Source organism: Ruditapes philippinarum, unplaced genomic scaffold (genome assembly GCF_026571515.1).
Source record: "Ruditapes philippinarum isolate M1 unplaced genomic scaffold, ASM2657151v2 ctg1898_1_1_1_1, whole genome shotgun sequence".
Taxonomy (NCBI): domain Eukaryota; kingdom Metazoa; phylum Mollusca; class Bivalvia; order Venerida; family Veneridae; genus Ruditapes; species Ruditapes philippinarum.
The window spans coordinates 1-14,935 of record NW_026861418.1 but is presented as its reverse complement, the minus strand read 5'-3'; the positions used below and the strand labels follow the sequence as shown (position 1 = coordinate 14,935).

Sequence of the window (14,935 nt, the reverse complement as noted above, 5' to 3'; positions counted from 1 at the left end):
TCTTTCAGTCAATACAATAATACACATTGTGTAATCCAAAATTATAACAAATAACAGTCAACAAATCATTTACATTTAAAGGTCTATGTACAGTATTACATTAACTACTATTATCTATTACAACATATGTCAATTAAAGTTTACAACATGCTTAAAAAGGTTTTCTTTTAAAAACTCATAGAAAATGGAATTCATGGAAAATAAACCTTTCTTTTGCAGTTGATTTCATCGGTAACAAAATTGGATAAGTGAGGGAAAATATTCCCTTCTGTAAAAATTAAATGTAACACACAAAACAATAATATTTACTTTTAAAGAAAGTAGGTGTTTTTTTGGTCTTTTTTCTTCTAAAACTAACTTAAAAATATTAAATTTGGAGATATACTCCTCCATGTGAATATTTCTGATAAACTAAACGTTCACCACTGGATCCTGATTATTTTCATCTACGAAGACACTGTGTCAAATAATGATGTAAAAACTTGTTTTGAGGTTCAACTTGTCTTTTCCCCTTGAAACTGCAAAAAAAGAAATAGAAATAAATAGGTGTACATAGTAACTAAAATGGTCTTATATCAATAATAGTCTAGTAAAAATAAAATATGACCCAGAACTAATTGCAAAAGTTTTGAATCTTTGTTCATTGAATAGGTCTGGTATATGTATATGTCAGAAAAAAAGTTGCACATATAACTCTGTGCACAACTTTTTTTACACGCGTTCAAAGTTCACGAATTTTAACTTTATATTTTAAGACCCGAACTGTACACCATACACGCAGCTTTTTCCTATGACGTAACAATTTTACGTAGGCACGCGCGTCATTGAAAACTTGTCATACGCGTCATTGAAAACTTGTCATATGATTTCGTGAAACTTCCGTCAAAACATAAATATCATTTTTCATCAAAAATAGCATTTAGATGGCAAAGGTAAGTTTGTTTTGTGTATTTTACATTTACTTTGATCATTTATGCCTTTTTACTTTCACAATAAGTGCCATAGTTAAATATAACTACGATTTTATGTTAAATATTTTTGGAAATAACTAAACAGCAAACCAATATCACCAGTAAAAGTTTACTTAGTAGATTTGATTTAAATAAATGATATATATATATTTATAAGAAAAAAAATGTTATTAAGACATATTTAATATGAAAACTTTGTATTTTCGACATTATATTGTTACTTTGAAATGAACAAATTTCACGATTTTTTAATCTACGGAAGACAAAACGGGACATAATTTACGTCGTGAATTTGCATTATTTTATTATAACAAGGTATTTTTATTGTACTGTCGGGGACCATCAAACGAACACTTTTTGAACAATTTTCCGTACAAATTTCATAATTTCTAACCTAGACACCTTAAAATTTGACACTGTTCAGCTAGGTTCTTCTCCTAACTAACAAACTAGTTTGTTTATTTCTGATTGTATTGACACTTATATCTGAGGCCCCACAAGGAGGGTATCAAAATTACCTAACTTGTCTACACTACAGTACCATGTGTCCGGACAGATATGTACATCACGTGGGGTGTTTTGATTTTAGATTTTTAACATGATATACAATATTTCAGCAACAAATGCTGAAGTTTTGGATATTATATTGATTACTCTGCAAATGATTATAGCTGGTATATGAGGTCAGGCAATGCTTTCTTGACCCCCAAATTTCAACGTCAACATTCTAGAAATAGACAACAAAAATATTACCATTTATGTAGGTTGAAATAAATTTATTTACGTAATAACCACAACCACTGAACAAAGAAAATACTAAATAAAGCATTTTCGGGGCCGTCCGGGTTTGGTGGTTGTCTGGTTTTGGTGGTCCCAAACCAGTATATAAAACAATATTCAGATTTACATGTACGTATATATAAATTTATATTTAGATATATATTTTGCATTATTAAACATGTAAATGTACATAAATAAAATCAATACTTAATTTCAGATAGGACATCCATGATTTACACACCAATGGTCATATGATGATTATCTAATGTTCAGCTGTCTCTTGTATCAAGGTGAGTCATACTTTAAGTATTATCTATGCACAATTTCTATCTATAATATATGAACAATGTGTGTTTTAACTTGTCCTTTTTTTAAATATGCTATTATGTGAAATGGACCACACCAGTAGCTCTTCATAGGAAATTTGCAAAATCGCTCCCGAGCTTTCATACTACATGATTGCCCGGAACATACAATACATTCCATATATGTTCACCTTCCTCGGTCTGTTGTGATTGTATAACTTACTGATTTAATATTTTAAAAATGCAAAGTATAACATAGTACGGATATTTTTTGTTATTGCCTACATTTAACACCTATGGAAAGTAATGCCGAATATTCAAATTGGCATTGGCCAAATGACGTCACGCTTTATTAATCAAAGTGGAAAAATGAAATGAACGATTATGTCATTTGAGTATCGGTTCATGCAAAATATACTTGTTTCTTTTAAATACAAAGTTAGTATGCTAATATAAATATATGATAAATTCATACATGATTTCTCACAAAATATGTCTTTTATTTCTATAGATGATACAAGCCACATTAACAAACCATGCTGATGGAACCAATAACGATATGAAGGGCATTGCATTTCGGTATGTTTATACTGACTACTGTATATTAAATTAATAAAAACTCATGACAATTTCTCTGTAAATATACACATGCTTGCCATTAAGTTTTCGGATAAAGGTTTAATGTATTGTTAAATGCAGGGAAATAACATAGGCTATTTAAGGTAGGCTGAAATAAATGCACATTTCATACTGAATATTTCTATACTGAATATTTTTTTTCAGAAACCCGTTGTGCATTTCTGATTTCGGGATCTACAAGTAAATATCAACATGGCAACAGGTATATTTTGTTTTTACCAATGTCAGATGGTTTATACATATTGGTCTGAATAGTAAGAAAATCAATACACAAACATATATAAAATAACATATTTCATAAGTTATATACATGTATGATGTATATTCATATTTTACACTACATAATACTATTGTTACTGTGAAATAATGCATATACAAAATAATAATATATACAGATCTGTAGATTTAAAATATGCTTTCAGATTCTACAACGTGCGTATTTTGTGCGCAGGATATCCAGAATAGGTCCCAATTGTCACTCTCAGAGAGAAGGGAAGCAACAGTGTTAACTATGCTAGCGATCTGAGGAATTCAAGTATACAAGTATACAAACAATTACAGGCCAAATTGTGCACCAAGACTGTAGAAGGGATTTTATTCACAATAGAAACATTTCAAATAGTTCCAATGTTAAGTGTAACCTAGTTAAAAGACCTTTAAGATCAAATGCTAATTTTGCTTTTAAGTGTAATTGCTTGTTCTGTGGTAAGCCTGCTAAAGTTGCATCTGGTAAACGTAGATGTTCATCCTGGTAGAAGTTTTGATTTTCAGGAAACACATCGTCGGAACCCACGGTACACATTCCGTATATACTACATTTAATATTATTACCGATACATATATACGGTAAATAGCCTGGGTTACCGAGGATGCAGGAAACAATACAACTCAAATGTTCTGAGAGAAACAATCTGTGGGGAAATGTTGTTTTAAACAGACTGTTGTCAGTTTTGGATTTTCGTCAGATTCGAAGAATGTATATTTCAGATCAGACAATGAAAACCCAAATAGTTTGGCATATATATTCAAAAGACACCAAAATGTGATTGGAATAGAGATTTGTTATCTCCTACCATTCCTGCACGCTTTCTCTGGTTGCGACAGTTCTTAAAATAATGTGTAAAAATGAAGTGTTCCGGCAAAATGCTGCAATATTTCATTCTTCAACAAACAAAGAAGAAATTATTACAGGTGGTGAAAATGCCATGAGGATATTATATGATGGAGCTAGGGAGATAAATTTGAACAGACTGAGATTTCACAAATTTGTAAGTAAAACCATGTCAAGTTCATCTGTTATTCAAGTTCAAAGCATTCCGCCTACGTCTGATGCTGCGGCGCAACACTCTATACCGTCATATTTTCAAACACAAACATGGATTGGAAATGATAAATTAGACCCAACTGAATGGGGATAGGAACTTCTCTAAGGACTCTTGTACCCGCAAAATCTACACAACCCGCTGCTCCAGATTTTCTTTTAAATATTATCAGATGCAATTGCAAAAAATGCCACTCTTAGAGATGTACCTGTCGCAAACATGACCTCGAATGTTCGGTTGGTTGTGGAGAATGTCATTGTATTAGCTGTTCAAACTGACGGTCCATTTCAGATATTGATTTTGCAGACATGGAGGACTAGATCTTGTATCGACACAATGCTCTTAGAACTAAGTTGTCAATTTTTTACCTGTTTTGTATTGAAATGTATTCATATTTTGTGTTATTATTGGCAATGTACATGCATCTGGCATCTTGTTTTTACATAAGCAATAGAGGTTTCACTTTAAGTTATTCATAAAAAACTTTGCAGACAAATATGTTCTATATATTGAACAGTCTCATATTCCTCGCGATGTTAATACAATGTAGCTTGTAATAAAAACAAAAGATTTATAATAATACTCTGTTTGCTTGCCATATGAAGTAGTTCTTTAGTATTGTAGTTATACTCTTTTATCCAGTGTCAAATTATACTAAAATTTATGCACAATATTTTATATTGGTGTCTATCACAAAACAATTAACTTGTACTAGCACCAAACTATGCCCTATAACATAAATGTAGTAAAATGTTTGAAACAATTTAACTCCAAATGTACAATAGTATTGTACATTTAAAGTTAGATTGTATATTGAATACATACTTATCAATGCTTTCTTATATTTGCTTGTGTTGCGACACACTGTTTTTTTTCTCTAATTGTCAATGTCAAAGTTCACCTATTGTAAATAAAAATGTATTACTATACTGTCTGAAATACAGAACGATAATTTCAAATTTATAGAAGTTGTCTTATATGTTGTAGACTGTTATGTGTCAGTGCAAGCATGACAATAACCCTACCATATACTTAAAGTGATTTAAGTGTACATATCGATGTGACAAAAATGTAGTTCTTGTGAATGAAACAGCCTGTATATTCGTGTTCTTTATATTTATTATCACTACATTGTTGCTTGCCAAATTAGGTAGCTCTTCGGTACATTTGTACATTTGTAATATAGTTTTATTCCGTGTGTAATGTCAAATTTCAACAAGTGACACTTAAATGTATATACATGTACTACAATTTCTCCATAGAGTATGATAGACCGGGCATAGTATTTTTCATCTGTAGTTTTGGTAATTGTTACTCGCTCTTAATTATGCTTACTTGTTGTTCTTTTTTTTGCTTGAAACAAACAAATTATTCAAAATGCGTTGGATGTTCAGAATGTTAGCTAAACAAAAGTGTACCTGAATTATTTAACATTTATCTAAAACATAATTTACAATACACATGTATGTCCATTTTAATTCATATGAATACAGTTGACATAATTTACAAAGTACTTCTTCATGCATAAATATGTTATTATGTATTGTTTTTACTGTAAATATACATGGAATGGATGATTTGCTGCTTATATATCGGAATTTGACTGGTTAAAAAAATTAACATAAAGTGGGTGGGGTAATTTGACACCAGTTTGTCATAGAATTGCCCACCAAAATTTTTTTTTTAATTTTAAATGCGTAAATTTTTGTATCAACATGGACAAAAATTTGTTTGTATGAAGTTTGCATGTAATAAATATGTTTAACTTATATATAGACGTGTTTTTTTAGTATCATCGGAAATTAACAAATTACGCCGATTTTACAACTGAAATTTAAGGGTGTCAACTTGAAAGCTAGAATTATCACATTTCCCCTTCAGCAAAAGAGTGCAACTTTTTTCCAAATATCAAGCAGATATGGTACCATCATAAAATACCAAAACAAAAACTTTTGCAATTAGTTCTAGGTTAGCTTGATTTTCGGGCTAATTTGACTAGACTATAATATTAAATTACAATATTATTACCCATAGATTACACTAGCATATCATAAATTAGAAACATGTCGATTGATGATGTAGAATACTCAAAAACTATAACTTCAAATATATGTAATTTGCAAAACAGTAACATGTAAAGTTGCAAATTCAATCATAAGACATTTCACCGTAATTATTTTACTTTTTGATTTAACAGTTAATTTTGACACAAAACACAAATTTATAGTAAATAACAAAATCAAAAATCCATATATTACTTAATTTGATGTCCTCATCATTCTTTTATGTCCAAATGTTTTTTCTGTCGACTGTTTTTCATGTATACAAATATACATTGTTATCAGCTAATTGCATCAAAACATTAGAGTCAGTCTATAAAAAAACAAATCCAATGATTATTGACAAAAATTAAGTTATAAATTTGTACTTTGACAGTATACTTTTGTTGATAGATCCCTACTTTGACCTTTTACGTGTAGATCTATTTGAATAACAATAGATTAAATCTCAAATATTTGACATGTGTTCCTTTGTTAACAAAACGTTGTGGTGAAATACCTTTTGTTATCTAGTCTACTAATCTGAGAGATTAAGGTCATTCATGAGGGGATCTTGGTTTAAAATGAAAACACAAATAAAACAAAATAATTGACACGAATTTCATACAATGTCTATATCATTTGAATCCCAAAAGTACGAGTTAATTAGGGCGAATCAGAACATGTTAATAATGAGATAATTGAAAATATGAAAATATATATCCTTATGTAACTAAATTTTTCAGTTATTATACTATGCATGCAGTAAGTTTAAATAAAATCCTACCCTCCAAAAAAATATCACTATTACTTTTTACTTTCTTGATGTCTAAAAGTCCTTTGTCTTTGTTTGAATTTGAAACAAGTTGTTGTTGTAGCCTCGTTTGAAATTCATCAAGTTTCGTTATTTTTTTTCAATTTATTTAAAATACTAACATTGTTCCTTTTCTATTGTCTAGTATAACAAAAAAAAATTTTTAACAATACAATGGATGTGAAGAAAAAAATGAATAACAAAATTCGAATGATTATCTTGAACTTAAATAAGAGCCACCTATCGGGTTTATAAATCAGAACAAAGGGAAGTGACTCAATCAAGACTACTGTGTTAGATTTCACTGAAATCCGATGTCGTATCGACGTAATTCCAACACGTTGATACGACGTCGTGAATACAACGTTGTTTCAACGTTGTATTAAGGATTTTGACGTCGCGACATAAATCCAACTTAGATCTAACGTTGAAACAACGTCAGGTGTTTGCTGGGTTACAATTGGCTGCTTATTTCCCTCCATATTTTCAAATTGAATAACAAAGTTTAACACATCTATTATGCTCCATGTTATATATAAATTTCACAATAAATCTCCCAAGAAAAGTCTGTATAGCTGGGGAAGTTGAATTTTTAAATCTCATTTTCTATGTAATTATCAAAACTCATATATGTATTAATATATAATTGTAAGTTGATTTATTTGAATTAAAATCACAACTTAAGCCTCCAATCTTTCTAAAGAAAATGACCATGCTGGAAATAATTTTCAGGGTGTGATATTTGCTCTGGATTTTAAACTGCTGTTGGTCAATCTGTGGTAACTTCTCTATTTTCATCTGCCAGATAGCCCAGTTTAACATAAAGTATTTTGAAATACTGTAAAAAGTTCCACTTGAAGGTTATTTGTTTATATAAACTGAAAGCTGACCTTAGAAGTAGGAGATTCTGTACAGATTGTGAGATGATTGATATAAACTAAAAATCTTGTACATTACTTATTGCTGACCAATTAATGCATTAAATAATATCTTTTTATCATTAGTTAAATATAAATACAATCAATTACCAGTGACAATTATCAATTTTATAGATAACAATAAATCATGTTGAGCTAAATAATCTACATAATTTCAAACAAAAAAAAATAAAGAATAATTCAGTACATGAAAAGAATTTTTGTTAAATGGAGTTTACCATAAATCAACTGAAACTTTCCAGAAATAGACATTATAATTAATATATTTTCTTCTGAATTTAAAAATTCAATTTTATCTGAACAGCAATGTAAACTGTACTATAAGTGTATTACAAAATTCATTTCTAATAACTCTAACTAAGAAAAATCAGGCTGGAAATGAAGAACTTTTAAGACTGTATTGAAACTGGTTCTTGAAAATTTTCTAACATTGAAATATCTGGGTAGATTATGCTTATATTTCTCCAAGTCAGTAAAATCTGTCTCAAAATATTTTCAAAGTGCAAATATTCCTGCTTCCAGGACTTTAACCAAAATGAAGACAATGTCAGGGTAGAAAAAACTTGAATTCCCTTGTGAGATTTCTTGAAAATTCAGGGTCCCTGTCTATTTCACCCTGATTTTGCCAATTCTGGTTCAAAACAGGCCTGAATCGGTCCTGTTTTTCAAAAAAGCCATGCTGATTTTTCGTACAGGGTATCATACTGAATATTAGAAATTGCAGTTGTCTATTTTTTTATCCCCCGCCGAAAAATTTCGGCGGAGAATATAGAAATAGTCTCCGTCCGTCCGACCTTCCGTCCGTCCTTCCGTCCGTCCGTCCTTCCGTCCGACATTTTTGTCCGGAGCATATCTCTTAAAGTATGTGAGTTATCAGCTTGAAACTTCATAGGTGGATAGACCTCATTGAGGAGGAGTGCAGTGGACAAGAATGATAACTCTACCTTGCATGATTTTTGAGTTATTGCCCTTTGTTATTTTTCAAAATTGATTTTTGTCCAGAGTATAACTCCAAAAGCCTATGAGATATTAACATGAAAACTTCATAGGTGCATAGATCTCACTCAGGAGGTGTGCACAAGAATGATAACTCTACTTTCATAATATTGAGTTATTGCCCTTTGTTATTTTTTCATACCTAATTTTTTCACCTGAGTGGAGCATAACTCAAAAAGTGTTTGAGATATCAACATGAAATGTCATAGGTGGATAGATCTTATTGAGGAGGAATGTTGTGCGCAAGAATGATAACTCTTCCCTATACAATTTTTGAGTTATTGCCCTTTGTTTTTTTTTTCATGCTATTTGTCCAGAGCTTATCTGAAAAAGTATTTGAGGTATCAACTTGAAACTTCAAAGGTTGATGGATCTCATTGAGGAGGAGTGCAGTGCTTAAGAATGATAACTCTACCCTGCATTATTTTTGAGTTATTGCCCTTTGTTATTTTTCAAAATTAATTTTTTGTCCAGAGCATAACTCAAAAAGCCTTTGAGATATCAAAATGAAACTTCATAGGTGCATAGATCTCACTCAGGAGGTGTGCACTGCACAAGAATGATAACTCTACCTTTTATAATTGTTGTGTTATTTCCCTTTGTTCTTTTTCATACTTAATTTTTCAATTCAATTTTTTTCTCAAAAAGTATTTGAGGTATCAACTTGAAACTTCATAGGTGGATAGATTTTACTGAGGAGGGATGCAGCACACAAGAATATACCTACCCTGCATTATTTTTTCAGTAATTGCCCTTTGTTATTTTCAGCCCATCAGTATTCACATAGGTTTCAAATCTGTAATCACTATAGCCATCAGTTTACCAAAAGACCTCTTTAAATGGAATTATTCCGCTCTACTACATATACATTCTTCCAATGAGCAAACACATTCGGCGGAGGATGGCCATGTTGACATGGCTCTTGTTATTAATTAATAAAGATATTCAAACTATTTAATTATCTATATAATTACTTAAAAATTAAAGGAAAAGTTGCTAAATATTACAAAAAAATCTTTCTTTTAACTAATAAACTGCAATTCCTTAATATTCAATTTTATTTCTTACTCACACATCAGTTGATCTGCACCTGACCACTGGACTGTTACATGTACCATACAATTACCATATTTCTGTTCAATCATGTAGAAATTAACAGAACTGTCCCTGAATCAGCACTTATACAAAGTGTCTGTAATATGTAACACTAAACTTTGGTACTTAAAAACACTGTCAGTCTATCACTATAATCACTTCGCGTTTAACTTAAAAGCTTATGTCCCTGTTCCTGTAAACGTTGATGTTGTCGATCCTAGATTTGAAGAAAAACCTATATCGTGTTGTCGGTTATGGATATGAAGATCTCCCAGTTGGTACTCCGTCAAGCAAGTGTATTAGTGACAAGTTCACTAACTCTTCCAGTTGGTGTTCCGTCCAGCAAGCGTATTAGTGAAAATATCACTAATTCTCCCAATAAACGATAAAAATTCCTGTCTAACACATATTACAAAATGATGGGTTGCACAGTAATGTCCTGAATATGTGTATCTGCTCCGTAAAATCCAAATTTAAATGTGTACATATATGCCACTGAAGTTCAATACTTTGTTCAAATTTCAGCTGTGCTTAAAAATTACTTAAATATGTATTATCACTAAGCACAAAATGCTAACCTTATAATAAACTATGTCACTGTGCACTAAATGCAAAATTTCACTTTAAATATAACCTTAAAGTGTTAAAATAATTTGAACACAGTTACTTAAACTGTAGATAACAAGAGCCATGTCAACATGGCCATCCCCCGCCGAATGTGTTTGCTCATTGGAAGAATGTATATGTAGTACAGCAGAATAATTCCATTTTAAGAGGTCTTTTGGTAATGAAAACTGATGGCTATAGTGATTACAGATTTGAAATCTATGTGAATACTGATGGCTGAAAATAACAAAGGGCAATAACTGAAAAATAATGCTGGGTAGGTTATAATTCTTGTGTGCTGCATCCCTCCTCACTAAAATCTATCCACCTATGAAGTTTCAAGTTGATACCTCAAATACTTTTTGAGAAAAAAATTGAATTGAAAAATAAAGTATGAAAAATAACAAAGGGCAATAACTCAAAAATTATAAAAGGTAGAGTTATTATTCTTGTGCACTGCACACCTCCTGAGTTAGATTTATGCCCCTATGAAGTTTCATAATGATATCTCAAAGGCCTTTTGAGTTATGCTCTGGACAAAAATTGATTTTGAAAAATAAAAAAGGGCAATAACTAAACAATTATGCAGGGTAGAGTTATCATTCTTGTGCACTGCACTCTTCCTCAATGAAATCCATCAACCTATGAAGTTTCAAGTTGATACCTCAAATACTTTTTGAGATAACAAAATAGTATGAAAAAGAACAAAGGGCAATAACTCAAAAATTGTACAGGGAAGAGTTATCATTCTTGTGCACAGCATTCCTCCTCAATAAAATCTATCCACCTATAACATTTCATGTTGACATCTCAAACACTTTTGATTTATGCTCCACTCAGGTGAAAAATTAGGTATGAAAAATAACAAAGGGCAATAACTCTAAAATTATGAAAGGTAGAGTTATCATTCTTGTGCACTGCACACCTCCTGAGTGAGATCTATGCACCTATGAAGTTTCATGTTGATATCTCATCGGCTTTTGGAGTTATGCTCTGGACAAAAATCAATTTTGAAAAATAACAAAGGGCAATAACTCAAAAATTATGCAGGGTAGAGTTATCATTCTTGTGCACTGCACTCCTCCTCAATGAGGTCTAAACACCTTTGAAGTTTCACGTTGATTACTCAAATACTTTTAGAGATATGCTCCGGACAAAAATGTCGGACGGAAGGACGGAAGGTCGGACGGACGGACGGACGAAGACTATTTCTATATCCCCCGCCGCCTTTTCGGCAGGGGATAACAAAGTTCTGCAGTCAATAAACTGGAAATTCACTTAAAGTTAAAAACACTGAGATCACTGAAAATACCGTTGGACGCCAAATGTTACCTTTGTTAAAATTATGCCCTTAAAGATGTAAAGGTATAAATTATCAACGAGGCTGAGTTCGCTCAATACTTTTAATTGAAATGTCCATTCAGTGTATGATCTCAGTATATTACTATATTAATATAAAGCTTCCAGTAGATTAAACCCAAGAGGTTAAAGTCACATCACAACTTCACATCAAGCACTTGTTCAAGCACCAATCAATATATAATCAGTATCAAGAAGATATCAATATGTAGATCAAGCCCTGAAACAAACAAATATAGCAATACTAATTACATGTACCTACTGAGATCATTAACACACATCACAATATATACAATTTAAGTCATAGCATGATTATAACATACATCTCACATCAAATAGCCAATATAACAGTCATTTAACCATTACATCAATTAATTACTTTAATATTAATTAATGAACATTCCAAGTACAGTTTTCTGTATCATATTAAATATTAAATAATTCAATCCAGTGGCCTATTAAATGAATATAGTAAACTTATAAAATAGTAAAACAATAATATGACTTGTACAATTATACATACCAATTGTGGACTGGACTCAATTGACACTCATACAAAAATACTCTCAGTCTGGTGGTGTTACTGCAACATACTGTAATTAAACATGTGCACAATAGAGAATGACAGTGATTTATATTAATTACTGCAAATAGATATTTACTTTAAATATGCTGCCATTTTCAGATCATTGTAAACAAATCATGTACAATATACATGAATATTGTTACGCGCTAGCGGTCCTGGTGTCCGGATGGCCTTGGTATTGTATAACACAATATGCTATAGACAATGTAGTGTCCGGATGCCTGAGTGTGTGAGTGCTCGACATTGATACCAGCTCCACTTATTAAAAATATATGATGCGCTAGCGGTCCTAGCGTCCGGATGGCCTTGGTATTGTAAAACACAATATGCTATAGACAATGTAGTGTCCGGATGACTGAGTGTGTGAGTGCTCGACCTTGGTATCAGCTCCACTTATACTGCTCAGTTCACCAGGCTGGTTATCCCAATGCTCTGAGTCCCTTGCAATATTGTCAGGATACAGGACTAAGGCTTCAGGGTGAAGGACAAACAAATGGGCTATGGACTTCAGTACTCAATGAGGGGGGGGGGGTGGTCTCAACCAGTATGGGTAAATAATAATTAAAATCTATTTTCGTACACAATGACAAAAGACAAGCACTTGATAAAGTATAATCAATTTAATTTTCTGTTAAATCTAAAGCAACCAGAACATGCTCATAAATTAATAACAAAGTTTCATGTTTTATCAACTTGAGTAACACTCATTAAACAAGATATGTTTGTAAAACATGTATGCCCCCTATCAGCAGCCAATTATTCATGTGATAAGGTAATTATGCATGACTTCTAACCCAGTGATCAAACAATTAATAAGGGTTATCAAGTATCTACTGGTCATGACCTTGACCTTTGACCCAAAACTCAATAGGGGTCATCTGCTGGTCAAGACCAATCATCATACAAAGTTTGAAGTTCCTAGGCCTAAGCGTTTTTAGTTAATTGATCAGAAACCGTTTTCACTTACAAGGTCAATGTGACCTTGACCTTTGACCCCTTGACCCCAAAATCAATAGGGGTCATTTGCTGGTCATGACTAATCACCATGCCAAGTTTGAAGTTCCTAAGGGTTCTTTTATTATTGATCCGAAACCGTTTTAACATACAAGGTCAATGTGACCTTGACCTTTGACCCCAAAATCAATAGGGGTCATCTGCTGATCATGACCAATCACTATGCCATGTTTGAAGTTCCTAGGCCGAAGCGTTCTTTAGTTATTGATCAGAAACCGTTTTTACTTACAAGGTCAATGTGACCTTGACCTTTGACCCCTTGATCCCAAAATCGAAAGGGGTAATCTGCTGGTCATGAAAAATCACCATACCAAGTTTGAAGTTCCTAGGCCTAAGAGTTCTTAAGTTATTGATCAGAAACCGTTTTTACTTACAAGGTCGATGTGACCTTGACCTTTGACCCCTTGACCCAAAACTCAATAGGAGTCATCTGCTGGTCACCACCAATCATCATACAAAGTTTGAAGTTCCTAGGCCTAAGCGTTTTTAGTTAATTGATCGGAAACCGTTTTTACCTACAAGGTCAATGTGACCTTGACCTTTGACCTTTAACCCCAAAATCAATAGGGGTCATCTACTGATCATGACCAATCACAATATCAAGTTTGAAGTCCCTAGGCCTAAGGGTTCTTTCGTTATTGATTGGAAACCGTTTTTACCTACAAGGTCAATGTGACCTTGACCTTTGACCACTTAACCCCAAAATCAATAGGGGTCATCTGCTGGTCATAACCAATCACCATACCAAGTTTGAAGTTCCTAGGCCTAAGGGTTCTTTTGTAATGGATCGGAAACCGTTTTTACCCAAGAGGTCAATGTGACCGTGACCTTTGACCCCTTGACCCCAAAATCAATAGGGGTCATCTACTGATCATGACCAATCACCATACCAAGTTTGAAGTTCCTAGGCCTTAAGGTTCTTTAGTTATTGATCGGAAACAGTTTTTGCTTACAAGGTCAATGTGACCTTGACCTTTGACCCCTTGACCCCAAAATCAATAGGGGTCATCTACTGATCATGACAAATCACCATACCAAGTTTGAAGTTCCTAGGCCTTAAGGTTCTTTAGTTATTGATCGGAAACCGTTTTTGCTTACTAGGTCAATGTGACCTTGACCTTTGACCCCTTGACCCCAAAATCAATAGGGGTCATCTACTTGTCATGACCAATCACCATACCAAGTTTGAAGTTCCTAGGCCTAAGGGTTCTTTAGTTATCACTCGGAAACCATTTGGTCTACGGACCGACGGACCGACGGACCGACAGACCGACGGACCGACAAGTGCAAAGCAATATACCCCCTTTTCTTCGAAATGGGGGCATAATAAATTATCTACCAACCTATGGCTAACCACTATATTTACTGAATGCTAAACCCTTGTGCAAGTATATGTATAACTTATAATTTACTGTTCACTGTATTTAGAACTTACAAGCCTCAAACTCATATGGCAATGTAATAAAAAATG

General features: G+C 32.6%; 1 long non-coding RNA gene across 2 annotated transcripts; it reads left to right on the top strand.

Moving 5' to 3' along the window:
* Window positions 1–1,197: 1,197 nt before the first annotated feature.
* On the top strand, window positions 1,198–3,960 carry LOC132715552 (uncharacterized). 2 transcript variants are annotated; one of them, XR_009623701.1, is made up of 3 exons: window positions 1,198–2,635; window positions 2,840–2,897; window positions 3,118–3,960. It is a non-coding gene; the product is annotated as an uncharacterized LOC132715552 (long non-coding RNA). The 2 variants fall into 2 exon arrangements; XR_009623700.1 differs by having other exon boundaries at window positions 1,198–2,897.
* The last annotated feature ends 10,975 nt before the right edge of the window (window positions 3,961–14,935 follow it).